This window comes from Chinchilla lanigera, unplaced genomic scaffold (assembly GCF_000276665.1).
Source record: "Chinchilla lanigera isolate Chin_1 unplaced genomic scaffold, ChiLan1.0 scaffold00016, whole genome shotgun sequence".
NCBI lineage: Eukaryota > Metazoa > Chordata > Mammalia > Rodentia > Chinchillidae > Chinchilla > Chinchilla lanigera.
Genome location: NW_004955417.1, coordinates 21570696 through 21592507, shown reverse-complemented (window position 1 = coordinate 21592507; position 21812 = coordinate 21570696). Strand labels below are relative to the sequence as shown.

The window sequence follows — 21812 nt, the reverse complement described above, 5'->3', positions numbered from 1 at the left end:
TGCTTGCTAACTCCTAAGTGAAGGAACACTGAGCATGAGGGGTTACTTTAGGGAATGGTACTTTATATTCCTTTGGAGAAAAATGCATAGACTTTTTAAAGAGCCTGTTTTAGCATGTGTTAATGGCTGCACATCTGGGAATGTCAGTACCAGCTTTAGTAGGATTTCTTTCTATTCCTGTTCTGCCACATGGAAATGTGAGAGCTGAAATATTATTTCATTAGCCTGCAGGCCCCCTTAGCTCTGTGTTCTCCATAAGCATTCACTTAGTCTGTGAGAATGAGCATGTCTTTTCACAGGGTAGGAAAGGGAGGTCATCAAGAATTTAGTATGAGGGAAATAAGCAGTAGTGTATCCCTTCACAGAGTGATTTGGAAATCCTAGAAATGGGAACTCTTCCAAGGCATACACTGACTTTGCACCTTCACTAATGAGAGTTTGCACAGAGAAATGGAATGACTTTCACACTATGTAGAGACAATAATTTTATACTCTGCCATCTGAATTTTACTTTATATTCCAAACCAAGTTTCAATTATGAGAGTTAATGAAGGAGAAATATAATGAATATAGGAAGAATATATGTGATATTAAATTTCACATGTGTTAAAACTTTATGTCAGCCACTGATTTAAATATCTTTACTTATCCAGTGGCAAAATTTACTAATGGATTTGGTGAATAGGTTTGTTTTCTTCCACACCGATGCCATGATTATTTCAAATATGAATGAATATTTACTCACTTTCCTTGCTTTTTAAAACTATTTGTTAGACATAAATGTCCTATCATCTATCTACTATCCACCTATTTGCTACCTATCTATCTATCTATATTTATCTATCATCCGGCTATGCAACCTCATTTGTTTCGTTATCATAACAACCATATGAATTAGGTATTTCTACCGATCCCATTTTAAGTGAAGAGCTTAGGTATACATATGTTAAGAAATGTGCATGGAGACAAGGCTAGTACACGTTACATGCAGTACTCAGGTCCAGATATTTTGGATTAGAACGCACTCAAGCACATTTAGTTAGGCACTTAACTCCTGCGCAATCATTGCTTTTCAGAACAGTGTTTTCCACATGAGGCGCTTCCACTAAAAGCATCAGAAGTCTCAACCAGAAAACTTCCAATTCCCTAAAGCATCATAGATCTACCTAGTTGGAGGATGTAAGGTCTGAGACTTGGCCCCGCATTTTGTGAGGCCTTCTCGTACCTCCCTTAGTCACACTCCGTGGGGCAATGGTTCCTTTGGTCCAGGATGCACAGTTCCCCAGGTCCTGGGTGTGCTCTTCCAGACCACGATTTGGTGTACAGGGCCTGCACGACTGTTAGCCCGAGTCTGTCCTTTGGATGGCATCTGGTGCTGCCACTGTGAACACTTCTTGGTACAAAGGGTAACTGGGGGTGTGTGTTTGTGGGGAGCGTGCACAGAACTTGGATGGGTGCGATGAGGTGTTGTGTTGGTTTTGGGGGTATTTTTGCAAGGGGAAACAATATAATACAGGACACATAGTTTATAAGATTATTTATAGTAGTCACCAAAAAAATGATACACAAAAGAGTGCAGGGAATTTGTCCACACACTAAGACCAAGGAATCCAGCTAAGGGCCTGGATCCCATGGAAATGTCCTGCATGAGCCCAGCTGAAGACCTAGAGCTCATAACAGTGCCTCCCATGAGTCCAGCTGGAGGCCCAGAGCCCATAACAATATCTCATGCAGGGCTTTTCCACAGATCTGTGCTGTGAAAGTCCAAAGGTCAGTGGTAGAAGCTAGAAAGTCTGTGCCAGCGGGATGAAGGATCTGTGCTAGCAGGCTGAGGGATCTGCACTGGGCCAGGAAGCGATGCGCAAAGTAAGAACCAGAGCTCTCCTGAAAAGTACCACAGCCATCCTCAGCAACAGTGAGGTCCTGAGCTCCTCCAATGGTGAAGACAGCCGAGTTCCCATCAGGAAAACCAACGCAGCAAGCTTCTTCAGGAGACTGAACTGTGCACCATCTTCCCCTCCAGAGCCAGGAAGCAATGCTCAGAGTGAGGACCAGAGCTTCCCCAAAGTGAAATGAAGCTGTTCTTAGTGCCAACAAGGTCGTGAGCTCCTCAAAGGATGAAAATGCCCATGTTCATCAGGAAAGCCAGTATGAATGACGAGCTGCTCCAGAACAACCAACAGCTCCTTACAGTTTCTATCAGCTCCCAACAGCCTCCTTCTCCTTCTCCAGTTCTGCCTTTTATGCTGCTGGCAACAATCCCCAGGTGGGCCTCCCACACTTACTCAGTTCAGCTGGGGGTTATAAGTTGACCACCAGCTGTCAATCCACTACAGGTGTCTACATATCCTTTTGGCTTGGGCAACTAGAACAGGCAGTTCTGGAGGCTCAAAACCCAAGATCAAGATCTGGCCAATTAGGTTTCCGGTGTGACCTCTCTTCTGGCTTACAGAGAGTTGCTTTTTTGATCTGTCCTCACATAGCCTTCCCCCTGTGCATGGGGGTGGTGCTGAATATGAGATTTCTGATATCTTTCCTAAGTCGTTGAATATGGTTCCTAACCATAGAATCCCATTTAATATGAAGTATTTCCTTAGCCAAATATCATCTCACTGGGTGTTAGAATTCAAACCTGTGACTCTGAGGAGTACAAAAGCATTTGTTCCAGAAAAACGTACATAGCCTGAGGCTCTTTTGCTGGGAAGGAAAGTAGAGACAGAAGTTGGGTCAACTCGTACCTTTTGTGTGGGATCCCCTGCCAAACCCCAGTAGTTCTAAGTTTGAGTCAATTCTGTGAGTTGGAAAGAAGTTAGCAAAAATAAACACATTTATTTATCTATTTGTTAGCTTGATTTGTACCTTTTCTTTTTATAGTACTGGAGATTGAACTCCAGACCTTCATATTGAAGTAGCTATATTCCTAGCCTTTTGTTTACCTTTCTTCTTTTTCTTTCTTTCTTTCTTTCTTTCTTTCTTTCTTTCTTTCTTTCTTTCTTTCTTTTTATTTTTAAATCACTAAGTTGATTTTTTTACATCACTAAATTGCCCAAGCTGAGTTTAAAAATCCTCTTGCCAGGCTTCCCAAAGTCCTGAGATTTACAGGGATGTACTACCATGCCAGAAGTTTGTCACCTTCCCCTATTCCAGTCACATTGTTCGTGTGCATGACATCCTGTCTCCATTGTACATCATCTGGGGAATGAGGAGAACTGGTCTACCTAACCAACAGTGTAGTTATTGAAATTTGAATAGAAAATCTTCTTGAAAGATCACATAAAATTGACCATAGTGAGGCTTTGTATAAGAAATCTTAACAGCATAGTGTTTCTTCCTAATAAATTTTTCTATGTTTCCATAAATAAAATAATAAATAATACAAGAGACTAAGGCCCAGAAAAAATTCCTCAGAGATCATCTGTGACTGAGTGGTCTACGTGGGAAGGTAGTCAACTGTGGCATATCTCTGCTCAGTCTTCTAGTTTAGTCAGTGGAGAAATGGACCTCTGGCAAACTCTCTGAGGTCCCTAGTACTGTTATGCTGGCCAGTTGCTCCTTGAGCAGACTTTCTCCAAGCACCATGCTTACACACCTTGGTCCATTTCTCACCTGCCTTCAAACCACATGAAAATCCGCTGAATTAGAACACGAATGGACACCATTCTATGGCATTTTGCCTTCAATTGTACCTTTGGTGACAATGAAGTTCAGTCACAGTGTAATATCATTGATAATTTTCACTGTAAGTAGTTTGCTTACCTAATATTTCACCAAGTTTTAAAATTTGCTTTGACAGTGAAGAAGATCAAACCTAACTCCAACGACAAAGTGACCGCATTTATACCGTAACTATTCCTGAATTTCTAGTTTTAAGATCTGAACTTATGATTTTATTTTTTCTGAACCTTGTTTGTGTTATAATTATAGGGAGGTGAAGAATAAGTTCAATGAGTAATTAAAATATTAAGACTTTTAAATTTTCTATAACAAAATGTTTTCAACCTTCTGTCATAAACAGATAACTACAAGCAAGTGAAAGAATTTCATTTGGAAATAAGGACTTCGAAATAAAAAAATGCATAGAAAGTATTTATTGAGCCTATATTACTGTGTGCTAACCATTCTGCTAACCTCTTCACATACATTATTTGATTTATCATTTCATTTTATTTTTTTATTTTTTACTTTTTTTTCTTTTTGAGATAGGGTAGTAATGTAGTTCAAGCTAGTCTTGAGCTTACTTTGTAGCCCAGGCTGTTCTCGAACTCACAACAACCCTCTGCGTCAGTCACCTGAGTGCTGGGATTACAAGAGTGCACCATCATGCCCAGTGATTGATCACTTTAAAGCTTTAGGACTTGAGCAACATTATTACCCCCTATTACAGATAAGAAAGTAGCATTGGAAAGCTTAAGCTACTTGCCTGTGTGTGTGTGTAGCTCAATGGTAGAGCACTGCCCTCTCATAAGTGAGGCCCTCGATTCAATCCTCAGTACCACAAGTAAAGTTTAAACATCATTAGCAAGAAGAACAACTAATGATAGGCTAAACAATAATGTACTTAATATTCCTTTAACACATTCTCACATATATATATTCTGAAACCAAATACTTTCTCACTCTCTTAGTTGAAAAAAATAATACATATTGTTGTAGATAAAAGGCATCCATACAAACAAATACTATGTGAAAGACCCATGCCATTACATGTTAGGTAAAGAGGATTGCCTGTGTGGAACCTGGACCTGAGATTGCTCTGTCTTTGTTGGAGGGGAGAGTAGTAAGTGTTAAGTGTTAAAGTAGCGGGGGTGTTAGCACCCACTCACACTTTCTCCTTATGTTAATCAGACACTGAAGGAAATGAAAAGGAGTAATTCTCCCAGCAAGCAAGCCCATGATATGTAATCTTGTGTCTTGAAATTTTCTGCAATCTGGTTGTGGCTGTGGCATTCTACCCAGCCTTTCCCTGTTTTGATGTTATTCCTGCTGTACAACACCATACCTTGTTGCTGTATTAACACTGAACCTTGCTCAATATCTTTAGAAATAATAAAAAAGAAATTTCCTTCTTAAGTGTAAGTCCTTCCATTTTTTTTTTTTTTTTTTTTTGGTTTTTCTCCGGTACCGGCAACCAAACTCATGACCTTGGGCTTGCCAGGCAGGCGCTTTGCCGCTGAGCTAAATCCTCAGCCCCAGTCCTTCCATTTTAACTCAGGCAAAATTCCTCCTGCCCTGAGTAGGGTTAGTTAAAATACTAATGGAAGTGATAATAATATTCATAATGATCAACTCTAATCATTGGCTATCTACTATATCAATGGAACTGCTATGGTCCTTATAAATATGTTTGGTTAATCATCTCAACAGCATCAGGGAATTAATACTGTTCCAGTTTTAAGGTGGGATGAAATTGAATTTCAGACATCCCACAATGTGTTAAAAATGTTTTGCCAGCTATTTTTCAAAGGACTAATATCCAGAATATATAAAGAACTCAAAAAATCAGAATCCTCAAATTTAAAGACCCAATCTAAAAATGGGCATTTGAAATGAATAGATACTTCTCACAAGAAGTAGAAATGGCAAATAAATATATGAAAAAATGTTCAACATCACTGGTCATTTGAGGATACAAATTAAAACAATGCTGAGATTACATGTCACCCCAGAAAGAATGGCTATTATCAAGAAATCAACCAACAACAAGTGCTGGCAGGGCTGTCAGGGTAAAGGAACCCTTCTCGACTGCTGGTGGAAGTGTAGACTGGTGCAACCACTGTGGAAATCAGTGCGGGGATTCCTCCAAAAACTAAAACTAGTGGTCCCATTTGACTTAGCTATTTCCCTTCTTGGTATCCTCCCCAAAGAATGAAAGTCATCATACTACAATGATATATGCATATCCATGTTTATAGCAGCAGTTTGTAACAGCTAAATCTTGGAAATAGCCCAATGTTTATCAATTGATGAATGGATACAGAAGATGTGGTTTTGTTATACACTGGAGTACTACTCTGCCACAGTGAAGGATAAACTTGAGACATTTCTATGTCAGTGATGCACCTTGAGGCCATATTCTTAAGTGAAATAAATAGCACACGTATTTTTAAAAACCACATTGTCTTTCTGGTCTGAGAAATGGAAAGTGTAAATAAGAACCAAAATGTATAATAGATATTAGGAAATGGGAAGAAAATGTTCAAATAAGAATAGGAACAAGGAGTGGAGGAAGGAAGGAAGGGACAAGAAAACAAAGGGAGGATAAAAGGAGAAAAATGGAAACAAAATTTTTGTACAGAAGGATGGGAAGAAGGGTTGAAGGGAGGGGAGGGGCACAGGAAAAAGGAAAGTGTGTCATTCATGGATACAAATTCCCTGTGATGAATGTGATTATTATATGTATCTAAAATGCACCAATGAAATAAATAAAAGGAAAAGAAACTGAATCTGGGAATGAAGTAAACTGCTTAAGGTGACACCCATCCTTCTGGTCAACACGGCTTGAGCTGCACCTGCCTTCAAAAGGGAACGCCAGCTGAGGATGTGCTATCCCACGTATGAGACCTCAGATCTGACTTTTCACAGGCAAAAACCTTTCACAGATATTTCACAGCATATAGATTTAAGTTTTTCTAAAAGGTACATTTCCCCCTAAATTTTCTAGTAGTACATGATTTAGCCATTTTCCACCTCACAACTTCCTTTTCTGTAGTTTTTCAGTGTTATTTTACAAATTAAAACAATGCTGAGATTCCATGTCACCCCAAGTCAAGAGGTTCACCTTTGTTCTCCGGTTTACTCCTAGCTGACTTCCAAGCAGGATTCTGTTTCATAAGGAGCGGAATCCCTTCGCATCGTGAAAGTCCACCAGGAGCGTAGTTGGTCTATTCGCAGTTTGCCATAAACAAAAGATCTGTTGTTGTTTATTTTTGTTTTTCGTATTTCTCCCAGCTGCTTGTTCCTGTGACTGGCAGAATGCTCAGTACTAGCTAGATTAGGTCTATTGTTCTGAAGTTGCCGGGTCTGAGATGACCTTTTTCACCTTCCTGCCGAGCTCCATCCAAGTGCGTCTGCTCCCTCACACTCTGCTCCAGCCTTCTTGACTCTATATTTCTCTCTCTCAGTGACATATTCTTCTGTGCTATTTCCCCAGCAGTGCAAGATTCCACTCGCCAAAGGGCGGTACAGGAAACATTTGCCATCTGATTTCCTCTCGGGTTGCATCGACCACTTTTATTTTTACCAACCAATTCCACCGCTGAAAATTAGTTTCACTTACAAAAAACACGCTGGTAGCATATTTTGTCCTTTCCTTTGAAGGCCCTGGAATTCCTGTTCCTCTCCACCCCCACAAATTTTTCAGGAAGCTTTTGATCTTGAAGAATTCTAAACCTAAGTCTGGTGAATTTTGGGGAGAGTTACTGGAAACACCTTGACAAATAAAGCATCGTTCAGGGACATGACTCCAAAATACATCTATTAAAACAGAAGAGGAAAATGGCAACTGTCTCACATCCAGTCAGGTAAGTAGCTTTTTGTACTCCAAGTTGTGATAAGAGCAAACAAAAAAGTCACAGTGCTGTGGAGCCTATCTCTGACAGCTTGCTGTGGTGTTTCTGACTGGCAGATACTTTGTACACTTTTAATAGCATTTCAACACTTGTCTATTCCTGAAGCAACATCATCTTTCTAGCTGGAATATCAATGTGTGCTGAAAATTTCCACCCTTTTTTCAGCCCCTCGGTGTAGTATTTCCTGATAGCAGAAAGTTGGTTGGCAAAATAGGAAGTTATCTAAATTGTTTAAGTAGCTCTTCTGGTGGAGATAAAACCTTGTTCAGCAACTTGTTTTCCATTTGTAAAAACAAGCCAGATAAGCCTCTCTAGAAGAGGTTATCTCAGCTCTTTCCGAGGATTCCAGACTAATCAAACACCCATTTGAAGTCTGCAGCCCAGACTTTTTATAACAACCGTGTTCTGCCTTACAGATGATGCATGGAAATTTAGGCAAATACACTTGGAAAGCTCCAAATTAAAATCGAAAATGATAATAAAACTAGTTTGTTGAACTAGATAAGATAGGAGAAGAAAGCCTGCAGGGATCCTGTTTCAGAAGATTGATGAAGAAAATTTTGAAGGATAATGAGCCAAAAATTCAAGAGCGTCTTTGAAAAACACCGGCAGAGAATTTTGTCGCTTCCATAAATAAGCAGTTTTGTATGGACTTGGGAAGTTTTACACCTTTGGAATAACCCTACCATCAGAAAGGTAATAGATCTTACACTCTTACAAGCTGTACCTTCTTGCTGCCTGGAAGTCTCTACCCGCCACTTCACCATGCTTATGACTTCTGGTCACTTAGGCTTACAGTTGTCTTTTTAAAGGCAATGGTGAGTTTTTGAGCAACTCTTTTATGGAAGACATTGCGCTTGTCATTCTTTGATAATTTATCTCATTTGGTACTTATGAAATATATTTGAAAAAATGTTTTATTATCTCCACTTTTGGAAAGAAAACAGAATGATTATGTCATTTAAGTGGAGGAGCCTAGACATGAGACACCCCCCCCCGCCTCCCGTTTTTGATTCCAAGCTCTTTCTGTCACACTTTTCTTTTGTGAGTTCTTTAAAAGTACAGAGGAGTCTAAGTTGAGTTGAATTTACTGTTGTCCAAAGTTATTTCATTTAACTTTTTCTCCCTTGAGAGATGTAAAGCAAATCTGTAGGCTGCCAATATTTATAATATGTACTTTATACACATTAGTTCATTTGATCTTAAAAATAATCCTAGGGGTAAGAACAATTATTAATAGCATTTAGAAGTGAACAAATATGGGAGTTTAGTGAAGTTAAGTGGACCAAATCTTTGTGACCAAATAAAAACTCAAACCCCTGTCCATCTGGTGCTTGTTTCCAAAGTTTTAGCCATTCTGCTTTATGTGGTTTTGGTGAACCAGTGAGGTTTCTACTACCCAACCAAATGGCCCCTTGACACTCTAGATCTGCCTTTGGAAACTCTTCCTCCTTCATGTTCTGTGATGTTCTATGATCATGACCACCTTCATATATTATTCCTCACTGTTCTTTTAAAAAAATTGGGGTCTTAATGTATCTCATGCATGCTAAAAGCACAGAGAGCATTATAAACATTCATGGTAAAGCCACAGTTTGATTTCTTATTTTTAAGACATAAAATATGACAGATACTATTTACAAGAACTTTCTTCTTCCTCTCCTAGTTCATTTTCCTCTTATCAGAACCACTAGCTAGTTGCCTTGAAGTTGCTGTTTCAATTTAATAGAGTGCTCAATCATCTTTACTGTTCCATGGGTATGAATACACAGTCTATACCATTTATAATCATTAGTAAATATATTATTCTGAATGTTTCATTATAAAACCTTCCAAAATTATATTTTTATATCCACATCATATGTATAGCAATAGTTTTCTTTTGTTTAAACTACTGAACTATATTCCCTTATATAACTCTGGTATATCAATGTCTTTAATAGTAAGTTTTCTGATTTTGTTAAATGTTGCAATTCTGGTTACTCTCTTAAGTAGGAAGTCTGCAGAGAAACAGAAGGAAATCCCAGGGAATTTTTTTTTAAAAATGAGGTCAAGCTCTGATTACTGATAGTCTAGCCTGGTGTTTCACTCCTGAAATTATTGTACAAAAGGTGTGTCTTGTTGTACAGAAGTTACACATTGAAAGAAATGAAAGGAAGCAGTAATTGAAACAGGAAATTTTTGGGTGAGAGCTTACTCAAACTGAAAATGTAAACATACCGGGAGTAGTTAGAAAAAAGTCTAAGTTCATAGATAACAAATAGTGTCACCTTTACACTTCATATTGAAATCGAGTCAGACGTGGGTATGAAATTTTTCTGTATCTCTGCATTACGCACTTAAGTACTTACTGAGTGTATACCAGTATACCAGTCCCTTTTCTATGAACTGAGTCCACAACAAAAATCTTGTCCGCTTCTGACTGGCATTTGGTTGCTAAAGTTCTTCTTCATGGTATAATAACAACAGTGCATCAGGAAATGAAATTTTAACTGGGGCTTTAATGTCTCAGAAGAAGCCACATCTGTACCCTGAAATGCTTGTTTCATTTCATCAAACTTAAGCTGTAGCCCAGCCATGAAGAAGGTTTAAATGTTGGTTTTTTTCATGGACAGTCCCTCCACATTGTCCTCCTTTCTAAGTTAGGCCTGCAGGGGTGTGTAGAACCCATGTGTTTGTGCCTTCATGGTTATTTTACTATAGATGATCCTAAGATATTTCTACAGTGTTCTTAGAACTAGCTATCCTTTGTCTGCAGTCTAAAATTCAGCAGAAATAAAAATCAACACTTCAATGTATTCAATTCAAAGCTTTGCTCACTATATTGTGATTAATTCCTGTAATTTCTGCAGCACTTAGGTAAGAATTTTAACCTGATAAGTATTTGAAGAAACATTAATGAATTATATGGGAAAATGACAATGGTTGTAAGTCTGTGACAGAAAGAGCTGCAATTCTAAATAACAACAGTTGTGGATATGTTATGCCTGCTTTTTGTTACATTAAGCATCAAAATCTTACATAATTGTAAGTTAATTTTGTTCAGATTAACTCTCTCTCTCTCCACACACACATGCACACATGCATAAAGAGAGAGAGAGAGAGAGAGAGAAAGAGAGAGAGAGAGAGAGGAGCTTTAGTTATTTACTTTTCAGTTAAATGTTTCATTTTTTAGCTACAGCCTCATTTGCTTGCTAAAATGCACAACTTTGCTGTTATTCTTTTGTTGAAGCCCAACCTATATCTAAAATATATTTTCTTTAAATTCTATTAGGCAATTTTAATTCTTTTTTCAGTTTTTCAGGTTGATAAGTAAAATTAATATTTAGCAGAATGCAGTGATAACAGTCTTACCTGGGCATCAATACAAGAGGGATGATCTTTCTCATTCACTTTTTGGATGATTTTGTCCTCTTCACAGTAAAATTAGAGATTAGAATATAATGACACTCTCTGCTGACTTAACTCTTACTTTTCTGTGGTATTCACTTCAAGTTCTGCTTGCACCAGCTACCTGGAATTTACTTGCTTCTAATGCACATGATAATGCCATGTGTCCTCTTTTGCAATTTTCTTTCTACTTAGGATGACACTGTTAGCCTCCTGATCCTGCCTGATAGTTGTTTTAGACATCAGGTGATGATTTTAAATTATTATAATCACTCTAGCACTCTTTCTGTCACCATCTTTTCTGACAAATTCCATCTAACTGTACAACCACATTCTCCCTCCATTTCAGAAGCATGTTCCCTCCCTTCTATTTGTATGGGGATAAAGGTAACTGATGTGTGTGAGTTTGCCTTTGCTATTTACTCTGTATGACAGATGGATCCACACTTTCTTCTTTTGTGAAGTTTCTAGTTCTGTGAGGCTAAGCAATATGACATATTTTTCTTAAGTTTCAATTCTGAGATATATGACTGTTAAAGGACACACTGATGAAATAAAAAGAAACATTCACTTTTATTATATTAAGAAAACATTGAATAAGCTTTGCTTTTTGGATAGGTGTGATCTTGCAGAGTTTGGGTAGACATTTTGATACCTTTTCAAGTAGCTCTAGGACTGTGTATACTAATTAATCGTGTGAGTACCATCCACATCCCCTGAAAAAGGTATTGAAAATTTCTAATGAACTTGTCACAAGTGTCTTTTCTAGTGAGGTAGCAGCAGATAAAAATCTCACAAATAGAATTTCCATATGGCTTAACAAGGGAAGGCTGCTATTCCGTGTTAAAATATTCCTATTTCCTAGCAGTATGTATTGCACATAAGCCTAAAACCTAATGCATTTATATGGAATATTCCCCAAACTCACTACTGCTCTCAAACGATATGATCCTTAAGGAAAATGCTTGCGGCCCACAGATCAGGTGACATTCGTGTTTCAGACACGTACTGAGTGAGGAGGATGAGCAGACAGATAGTGAAGGAAAGGAAGGGGTGGAAAGATGGGCACCAAGTAGGAGCTATTAATCAAACACTTTGCTTTGTTCTCTACAGACCCTTTGTGTCTAGGGCTTCCTGATACGGTTCTGAGGATTCCGGTGGGTGTCTCGTGTCCTGAGTGGGTAGTCACGTTAGGTGTTTTCTAACTCTGCCGTGTCCTACTTCTCAGTTCCAGACAGTTGTTCTGTAGTGATGACTCCGAATACTGACAATGTCCAGAGCTGACTTCTGTATCTCTGAGCAAATCAGCCCAGCTCCTCAAGCTTCCCAAACACAGCATCTCTATGTTGAGGACTGGACTGGCGTTCCTGCTGAGTGCATTTTCCCTGAGTCTGGGCTGAGTTCCCAGTGCTCCAGTCATCCCTGAGAGAGGCCGGAGAGGCTGTCCTGATCACTTTGTCTAGGGAAGGCTGTTCTTTTATTCCCTACATCCAACTATTATTTACCTTGTTCATTTCACAATGCCAGATGTACTGCCACAAATGAAGCAAACGAGTGGATGAAGATCACCTACCTTTGACTAAGTACATTATTAGGCTTGGTCCCCAGGGGTGATGAATCATTATCTGGAGTTGAATCCAGTAGACTAAGTTTTAAAAAGCTCTCTCATGTGGTTCTGCAGGTGATCTGTCCCAGAATCGTGGGTTAAAAAACATCGCTTCAGGAACAATAAACACGAGACTTAGCCAGATTCTGCAGATGAGTTGGGCCCTCCCTTTGGAAAGAAAAAATAATACTAATACAGAGGAACTCCTAGAAGGAAATGGTACATGAATTTACTTAAAAGTCCCTATAACGAGTTACATCATATTTTACACAGATGTCAATTTGGATCGCTGAGCTGTTTTCAGGAGGAATTAGAAACCCAAGGGTCAGATACAAGATCTGGTTCTGGACCTCTCTTTCTTTTCTGCTTTTCATTTCTATGTTATTTTTCACTTCGGCAGTGATAGGGTGTTACATATGTGTGTGGCGGCAGGGACTGCTTGTGTTTCCTTAAAGTCGTTCTGTCTGAGCGAGAGGTTCCTCTGTGAGTCTGCTTCTCTAGTGCTTTGCACCTCAGGTTCGCACCTTCTTCCTTTAAGCTTTAATTATACTTTAATGCTGAATGCCCTTCAACTCTGCCTGGTTCAGGTGCTTTTATACTACGTTTAGATGTCACATTAGCTTACCTGAGCTGGACTTAACCCATGGGGTACACTGATCGGAGCTTTCTGCCTGGGACCATCTTTGCATATTCTCGGAAGAAACATACATGTTTTCAAGTTTTCCTCACTTCCTAATCCCTCTACACTGATTCTCAAACTGCGGTGTGCGTATCAATGGCCCAGTTCAGGAGGCTGGAGGTGATTCGCGAGAGTCAGCACTTATAAGTTCCCAGGGGATGCTCCTCCACAGACTCTGATTTGAGTAGCCAGGCTCCCAGAAAACCAGCAGTTCGTTGTATAGCAAAAAAGTCACCGATTGCATTGATCATCATCTTTCCAGAAAGGAACTTCTTCTCAGATTCATAAAAACATTATCAGTAATCTCTGAAATGCATTTGCTTGCCTTTTTTATCATCTTGGCCACAAAACATGATTCATTAACATGTAATCATATTGGCAAGCTTTGCTTATCAAATACGTACTCTGCTTGATTTAACGGCTATTTCTCAAGGTTTTACTTAAATTTTAGCTTTTTCCCAATTCCATTCATTGCTCGGTTTGTGTCTAAGTTGTTTCTCAGTTTAATGATTGCAAAACATTCGAAGTAGTTTTTCTTTCCTGTGGATTTTCCTTCCTTGTAGCTCATTTTCCGTTTCTTTCCTCTTGTGTCCTTTCTCTCCTCTCTGCCATAGGAAGCAGCCCCTCATGTGTTCAATACAGGAGCAGGTGGAGCCTATGCCAGGAGGAGGGTAAACCTCCCAGTAAGCTTTCTTTCCACTAAAAGCACCTGGCCCTTTGGTGGACTGGGGATGAACTGTTATAGCTCGGCATTCCGACTGAGTGCAGAATAAGAGCTGAGCTCCCTTCCCCTTATCCCCTCTGGATCCGTCACTGCTATGTACTGAGACAGCTCTGCATAAAGTCAGAGAGAGAAGGCCCATAAGGGGTTAGTATCACATAGCTCTGCACGCTTTGACAACTGCAGCAATGAAAGTTGCATCTTTTCTCCAGCAGGGCCGTAGGCTGCCCTTGACTTACGCACAGCAGGTGTCTGAGTGTGGGGGAGTAGGTTTGGAGGACCAGTATTTTCAGCCCGTTTTGAGGTTGCCCGCTTTGCGACCTGAAGCCAAGGGCAGTGCGTGATTCCCGGTGTAGTGATGGAGATGACTGGCTGTGGAAATACACGTAAAAGCGTTCCAGGGGATGTCTAAAAATATTTGGGAGGAGCTTCCAGAAAAGTGCACACTCATGGTCACAAAATGTGTAGGTTTATGCGTTGTTAAATGAATGTGACCCAATTTGGACACAAAAACTGAAGAACCCTGGGCTATTCAAGCAATATATATGTCCCCTCACCCCAGCAGTTGTTTATGCCTAGTGGATCCCAGATACTATTACACATTTCATGATTCAAACTAAATAGTCACTCCAGTTTTTCTGTGCTGTATTCCTTAGGTACCTAACAGATTATTTGACAGCCAGGAATGATGTCATTACTTTAAAAATTATCATATATGTTATCTAGCTTAATTTCATTTATAAAAATATTAATCTTTACTGTAAATCTAAAAAAGGTTTTTGAATGCTTCATAGATATCGCTTATAGCTTCCTTTTCAAACTGTCGTGCAAAGCCCTACAATAATATATGAAGCAGTATCGGGACAGGAGAACCAAGGCAGGTAAGCAGCATTTTGCTTTCTCCACCTTATTTCAGCCAGGTTTGATCTGTTTTTTCTGTTTCATGTACTGGATTTCCAAAGAGAACTTTATTTGAAAAGGGAAATCTGGTGCTATAGCAGATAAATAAGCAAACAAGCAAGGAAGCAAACAAAGAATTTTAGAAATCTAAATCTAGCTGTCCATGCACAGGATTCTGGGGTGCATGTTGGACACATTAGTTTTCCTGGGGCTGTTCTACAAGTATGTTCCCTACTTTGTTCCCTAGCAGCATGACATTACAGGATCTTCCAGGGTGACTCTGTGGTGTTGACGGCTCCAGCAGCTTTCGCAGGAAGCCAGGGCTCTGTCAGTTGTGTATGTGGAGATGCTGTGCTTTCAGATCCATGTGGCCACTGAATTAATTTGGTTACTTCTGAAGAGAGGTGACTCCATGAAATATTCACCAGACCTAGCTTCAGGGACAAAGGCTTAATTCCTGCTGGGTCGTCAGCCCTTTTGAGCAGAAAACTTTTCAAGAGCTGGAAAGTTTTCTTCTTTATTTCATCTCTGTTAATATCGGTATTATTCTTACTGACTTTCTCCCTGGTTTGTCTAAATGAATTTACAATTACCACCCAGAGGTCAAGATCATCAGGGATTTTTTTTTTTTAAAGAACACATGATTCTCTATGGCGTTCACTTCAGATGATGAGGCAAATTTTTGTAAGCACTATTAATTTCATCTGAGGTTGCTACCTGTTAATTTGTTAAAATACATCTTGGATTTATTTATATTTTTTCACCTGACTTTAATTTCTGATAATTACTTCCAAAATGTAATTCATTCATGTGCATGGTGTTTACTATTTTCTTCATCTTAATTTTACTGTTTCAGAATTTTAGGATTATCTTCTCTTTTCAGAGTCTTAAAAATATTAACAATAAATCTAGTTTTATGTCACTTGTTCACATCATGATTTTAAGATTATTGTATTGCTTTTTTATTATGCTGTAGAAAGAAAACCATATAACATGAAATTTACCCCAAATTATGAACTGATAGAAAATGGAAAAGAAACCAAAAGCAGTTTTCCTTATCTCACGTACAAATCAAAACTTTCTTTCATTTGAATTATTAGTGCATGGTAATTGTACAAAATGATAAGTTTCATGTGACATGTTCATACATGCATATAGCAGACTTTGACTGGGTCCAAGCTCCCGACCAATGCACTCAGAGACCACATTCTCCAGTGATGATGGGCAGAATCCAATTGTTATACTACCTACATGGCAATGAGGTCAGGTCCCGTCCATGAAGGGCCCAGTCCCATGGGATTGTCTTCATGCTTGTAACAACTACATTTTTAATCTCCTTCTCCTGTGTGGATTTGATATCCCAAAGTAATTTTTTTTTGGTAGTACTGGGGATTGAACCCATGCATCCTCCACCATTGAGCTACTTTTCTAGCCTTAAAAAATAATTTCTTTTTGAGACAAGATCTTGCTATGTTCTCCAGGCAGGACTCAGACTTGTGATTCTCTTGCCTCAAACTCTGTCAGTGCCATAGTTTACATTATGTAGCTATTAACATATTTTACAGATATTGTGACATTTGATGCTTTTGTCATTTACCTTTCATACCAGACTTAAACTATTTTACAACTATCACTGATTCATAACATTCTCTATTTTTTTGTATATTTACCTCCAACAGTGGGCTTTATACTGTCATACAATTTTCATTACTGTTTTGGTTTTATCTTGCATTTCCTATAAGGCAGATCTAGTGGGGATAAGTGCCCTGAAGCTTTGTTTATTTGGGAAATCTCCCCCTCTCCTGTAGTTTTGAAAGACCATTTTGCTGAGTAAGGTATTCTTACTTGACACTTTCATTCTTTTAGCATTTTGAGTGTATCATCTCATGAGTCTTTCAAGGTTTTGGCTGAGAAATCAACTGATAGTCTTATTGGAATTTGCTTGTAAGTAACAAGTCACTCTCCTGCTGTTTTCAAAGTTTTCTTTGTCTTTGACTTCTGACGAAGCATCAGCAGCGTAGTACTCAGTTGCTTTTTGTTATTAGCAGCTCCTAACCTTCCAGATTCTGCAAGCCTGCTCCACACTCCGACCAGGTAAAACATAGTCTAGCACCTTGGGTGGCCCCTGACAAAGCTAGAACATTAGACACACATTGTATTCTTCTCTTTCTTCTCAGGAGAGAGGTAACTAAACTGTTTTGACCTTTGCTGTATTGCAAGTCCTCGGGAGTGGAGCATACCACCAAGACTTTTTTGTTTGTTTTCAACAGCCCTGAGGTATCTAGAATTCTTTTAAAGCTAGATAGAAATCAGTCCTGGGTAGCCCTTTCCTCTGAAGTCAAAATATTACACCCGTTATTCATTCTTCTCTTTCCTTTCCTGGGAAGCATCTGGGAACTGGGAATTTTTGCCTAATACTGTGGAACTGCGCTGGGGTAGATGGTGGTGTGCGGCTGCCACAAAATTTCCTTGTCATTTTAGCGTGGCTGGTTTCATAGTCACTTGGGATACAGGCACCTCCTTACTTGTGTCTGTCTTTTTCACAAAAGGAGTGTTTGTGTTTTCTGTTGTACGGTTATTTCCATGGGAGAAAGAAGAGGGGCTTCCTGCTCCACCATCTTGCCGACAGCACTCTTTGATCCTTTCTTTTTTTTGGTTTTTCTCCGGTACCGGGAACTGAACTCACGACCTTGCGCATGCCAGGGAGGCGCTTTTGCCGCTGAGCTAAATCCCCAGCCCCCGGTCCTTTCAATTTATATCTTTAGAAGCTTTATGGAATTAGTCTGTTTTGTTTGAATATCAATTAAGGTTTAGGTGCTGTGGTTTAATTATAGTAACCCGAGAGTCACAGTGTTCCTTTTTGAAAGGTTACTATCTAGTGACTGAAACTAGCCACAGACATTGAAAAGCAGTTAAGTAGGAACAAATAACAAAATAAATATTGATGTTGCTGCTTGTATTGGTATTCACAAGTTCTATCTTCTGCATGCTCAACTCTACCTATTTTTTGTGGTCACTCTGAATAAGACAAGGAAATATTCGTGATATGATCACTGGATTTGATTATAAACATTGGCACTTGTACAGGTGGAGTCGCTGGTCCTTGCAGGATGACAAGATAGCACCCTTCTACAAATCAAATCATGATTGTTCAGTTTAGGTATTGCCTCTTAGCAGCACCAACTAATATTCTTACTATTCTAGTCCTATAAACATGGAGATCATTAGCACAAATGAAGCCAGATTTTGGCATCTAAAGCTATCTTTTTGTGATAAAAACCATTTTAGATTGGAAAGTACTTTTTAATCCTGGCTGTTCTTCCCCTCAGCATGGCATAGAGGTTCCACTCTGATGTGTGCGGCACCCCAGCGTCAGGGCAATGTCAAAGCCATAGTTAATTTATTCCTGGATGAATTATAGTAAGCAATGAATGAATTCTAAAAGACTTGGAAATTTCGGGTCAAGAAAGACTTCCCAGAATTCATGATTTAAAAAAATTTACCATTAGAGAGAACTGTCTATTTTTACCCAGAGCTCATAAAAAATAATAAAAATTCTCCTTAATTCTGCCTCTGTCTTTTAATCCCATTATTTTCCTTTAGGCCAAAAATTGATAAGCCTTTTGCTGTGCAGAAACTTTTTGTATTGCACTGCAGACATGTACTAAGGAAAAAAAAAACCTTAAATTGTTCATAAAATAAGGACTATAAATGTAAAGAAGTTTTGTGCATATCTTCATTAAAAAATAAGCCTGCTAGTCTCATTTCTTATTTTTCTCTTATCCAACTTTTTTTTTTTTCCCCTTTTCTGGCTCTGCTTTTATTTCTATCAATTCAATTAAATAAATCACTTTTAAGTTCTGGAATCTATGCTGGGTCAAGTGGCTTGGCGTATTCTTAGAGAATTTTCTGGCACTTTGGGCAAATTTAGTAATTCTTTTCTTTTAAGTGTTGGATGTGATTTGCAAGATACTATGTACATTGATTGATTTGTCAATAGTTCAACAAGGGTTCTAGTTTACTTTATGTGCCTTAAGAACACCTATCCGTGTGCCCGCTATCATCTCCACTGAAAACTTCCTGAAGCTGTTGTGTGTTTCTTTACCAAGCACTGCATTGGCTCTGGTGGTTTTCTTTCTCTGGAATGCCTTTGCATCTCTTGATTTGGTGTCAAAATGATTCTGAGCTTTTAAACCTCAGTTCCACCAAGAGACTGTCCCTAAACCTCTTCACTCTTTCTCCCTTGTGCTTCCAAGTGAGTTTTCTTGTCTATCTCTCTCATAAAATGATAAGGTAATCACTGCTCCTGCTCTTTGAGGGTATTGCTTCATTGTTTCTGCCTCTAACTCTGCCTTGAGGTTTTATCTATAATCTCTCCATTCATTGGACCCTGATTCCATGTAGGCAGTTGGAAGTTCTCCATTGCTTCCTTGCAGTTCTGCTCAATTGCTGTGAGGATATCCATGCTCAGCTCTGTATGGAGACTTGTAGGCCCAGTGCCTTGCTTAGAAGCTGCAGATTTAGGGAATGCCACTGTGAGTTCAGGTCCTCCATTTGCTCACCCTGCATCTTGGGTCTATTTACTTAAAATCACTGAGCCACTGTGTCTTCACCTATCAATAGATTGCTTTATTAGATTGAAAGAGAAAATATTTAAAATATGCTTAGCACAGATCTAGGAATTTAGGAAATACACCATAGGTGTTGTCATATACATTTATTATTAAATCAAGATGATAAGTGTCTTAGTTAAGTTTTTCATTGCTGGGGCAAAATACCCAAACCCAAAGTTAAAGGGAGAAGAGGTTTATTTAGTTCACAGTTTGTAGAGGCTTTAGTCCATAATCAGCTGGCTCCAAGGCAGGGGTGGCACATGGCAGAAGGGCAACCTTTCATGGCAGGGAAGACAGCAAAAGTAACAAGAGAGCAGGGTAGAGCAAGCCTCTTTCTCTTATTTTGTATGCAGGCTATCTGTCCTAGGGCGGGTGTAGTACTCACACCCTTAATCTCAGCATTGGACCATGAATCATTCACAAACTCTGGAAGTCCACCACCATGACTGTGCTAGGCTTTGGGTGGACATGTAGACACAAGCCATGATGATAAGTAAAGTCAATTTATGCTTTCTGTTGCCTATTTTAATGAGCATATTTGCCATTAATCTACAGATAAATGTTTACTTATATATTACCTTTTTATATTTGCTGGTGTGTCTATGTCTGGGCCCTTGGTTTTCTCTTTCTGAATAGAAAGAATTCTTATAGCATTGACTCTGGGGCCGGGGATATAGCTAGGTGGCACAAGCGCCTATCTGGCAAGTGCAAGGTCCTGAGTTTGATTCATGGCACAAAAAAAAATAGAGTTGACTCTGGTAAAGAAAAAAAAAATAATTGCTCAAACTCGCATCATACTATTTGATGGAACATCTGTATCTTTTAGTTGTTTTCTAAGTGACACTACTGATAGCAAACAGCTAAAAGTCCATCTTAAATATTTTAATATAGCATCATAAGCTAGGGACATTTTACTCATTTTTTGTTTTTCAGTGATCATTTTTGATATTGCTTTAAATTTTTCACATTAAAGATAATTGTACTTTAGCTGGTCATGGTAGTACCTGCCTGTATTCCACCACTTGAGGTACTGAGGCAGGAGGATTGCTTTGAATTTGAGCTCAACCTGAGATATATATTATATATAAATGAGTTCAAGAGAATTCTGTGCTACATAGTGAGACCCTGCCTTAAAAAATACTCAAAATGCAAAAAAGATAATCGTATTTTATCATTATCCAGAATTTCAAAGATTGGGTAATCCATGTTTGTTGGAGTGAATTCACATTAGTTATCTGAAGAAATTCACCGTGTTCATAAATAGTCTCTTGGCTCAAATCTGGAAATTCTTTTATTTATACACTGGATATTTTAGAGATCCTCATGTTTTACAAGAAGAGACAAAAATCTATGCTGGCTTGTAAATAAATTATATTTTTAAAGGCCAGGGATATAGCTCAGCAGCACAGCACCTGCCTGGCAAGTACAAGGTCCTGAGTTAGGTTCCTGTGATAAAAAAAAAAAAAACAAACAAAAAAACAGCAAAAAAATTTTATTTCTACCTCTATAGTCCTCAGACTCACAGCCAACCAATATTTTTCTAAAATTCATTTGGAACAAATTGCAATCCTGATAGATTTTATTTATGTAGGATTTGAAATTAGGACTTGAATTAAATGAAATCCTCAATGAGGCATGCATCCAGGACATTTTATTACTATTTTGTAGGGTTATTTTTACTTAGGCTATTGGTCTATATTACCAGGCTTGGTAAGAAATGGTATAAAAGCTTTTACTGTATTTGCTTCCTGTAGAGGTATATTTGAGGTTATTTACCATGTCAAAATGTTGTTGAGTCCACAGGCAAAACTTTTTGTAAAGTACTAATATCTGAATAGCTGTTTTAGTCTTGAGTCTATTCATTAACTCTTCATTTAATTCAATACATATTCATTGATTAAGATATACCAGTCTATCAGTGTGGAGATTCCCAACAAAATTTGGGAAAGAGGTCCCACTTAACTCAGTGATTCCCTGTATGGGTATTTTTCCAGAAAAATTGAAAACATCATACCACCGTGATATATGTACACCCATGTGTATAGCAGCACAATTTCTCATTGCTAAATCTTGGAAACAACCCAAATGCCCATCAGTGGAGGAATGGATAAAAATGAAGTGGTATTTTTATACAGTGGAGTATTACTCAGGTATGAACAAATGAATTTGCAGTTTTTATAGGTAAATGAATGCAATAGAGACCGTATTCATAAGTGAAATAAATTAAACCCACATGTACAAACATTGTATTGTCTCCCTAGCTTAAGAACCTGAAAGAGTAAATAAAACCCAAAAGGCACAATAGATATTTTAAAAGGGAAAGAAATTCCTCAAA

The 21812-nt window shown here is 38.5% G+C and overlaps 1 long non-coding RNA gene across 1 annotated transcript in view; it reads left to right on the top strand.

Moving 5' to 3' along the window:
• Positions 1-7204: 7204 nt before the first annotated feature.
• Positions 7205-21812, top strand: part of LOC106148178 — a 21421-nt gene continuing 6813 nt past the window's right edge. The window contains exons 1-2 of the long non-coding RNA XR_001233391.1: positions 7205-7520; positions 7985-8264. This is a non-coding gene — a long non-coding RNA (uncharacterized LOC106148178). The remainder of the gene's footprint in view (positions 7521-7984; positions 8265-21812) is intronic.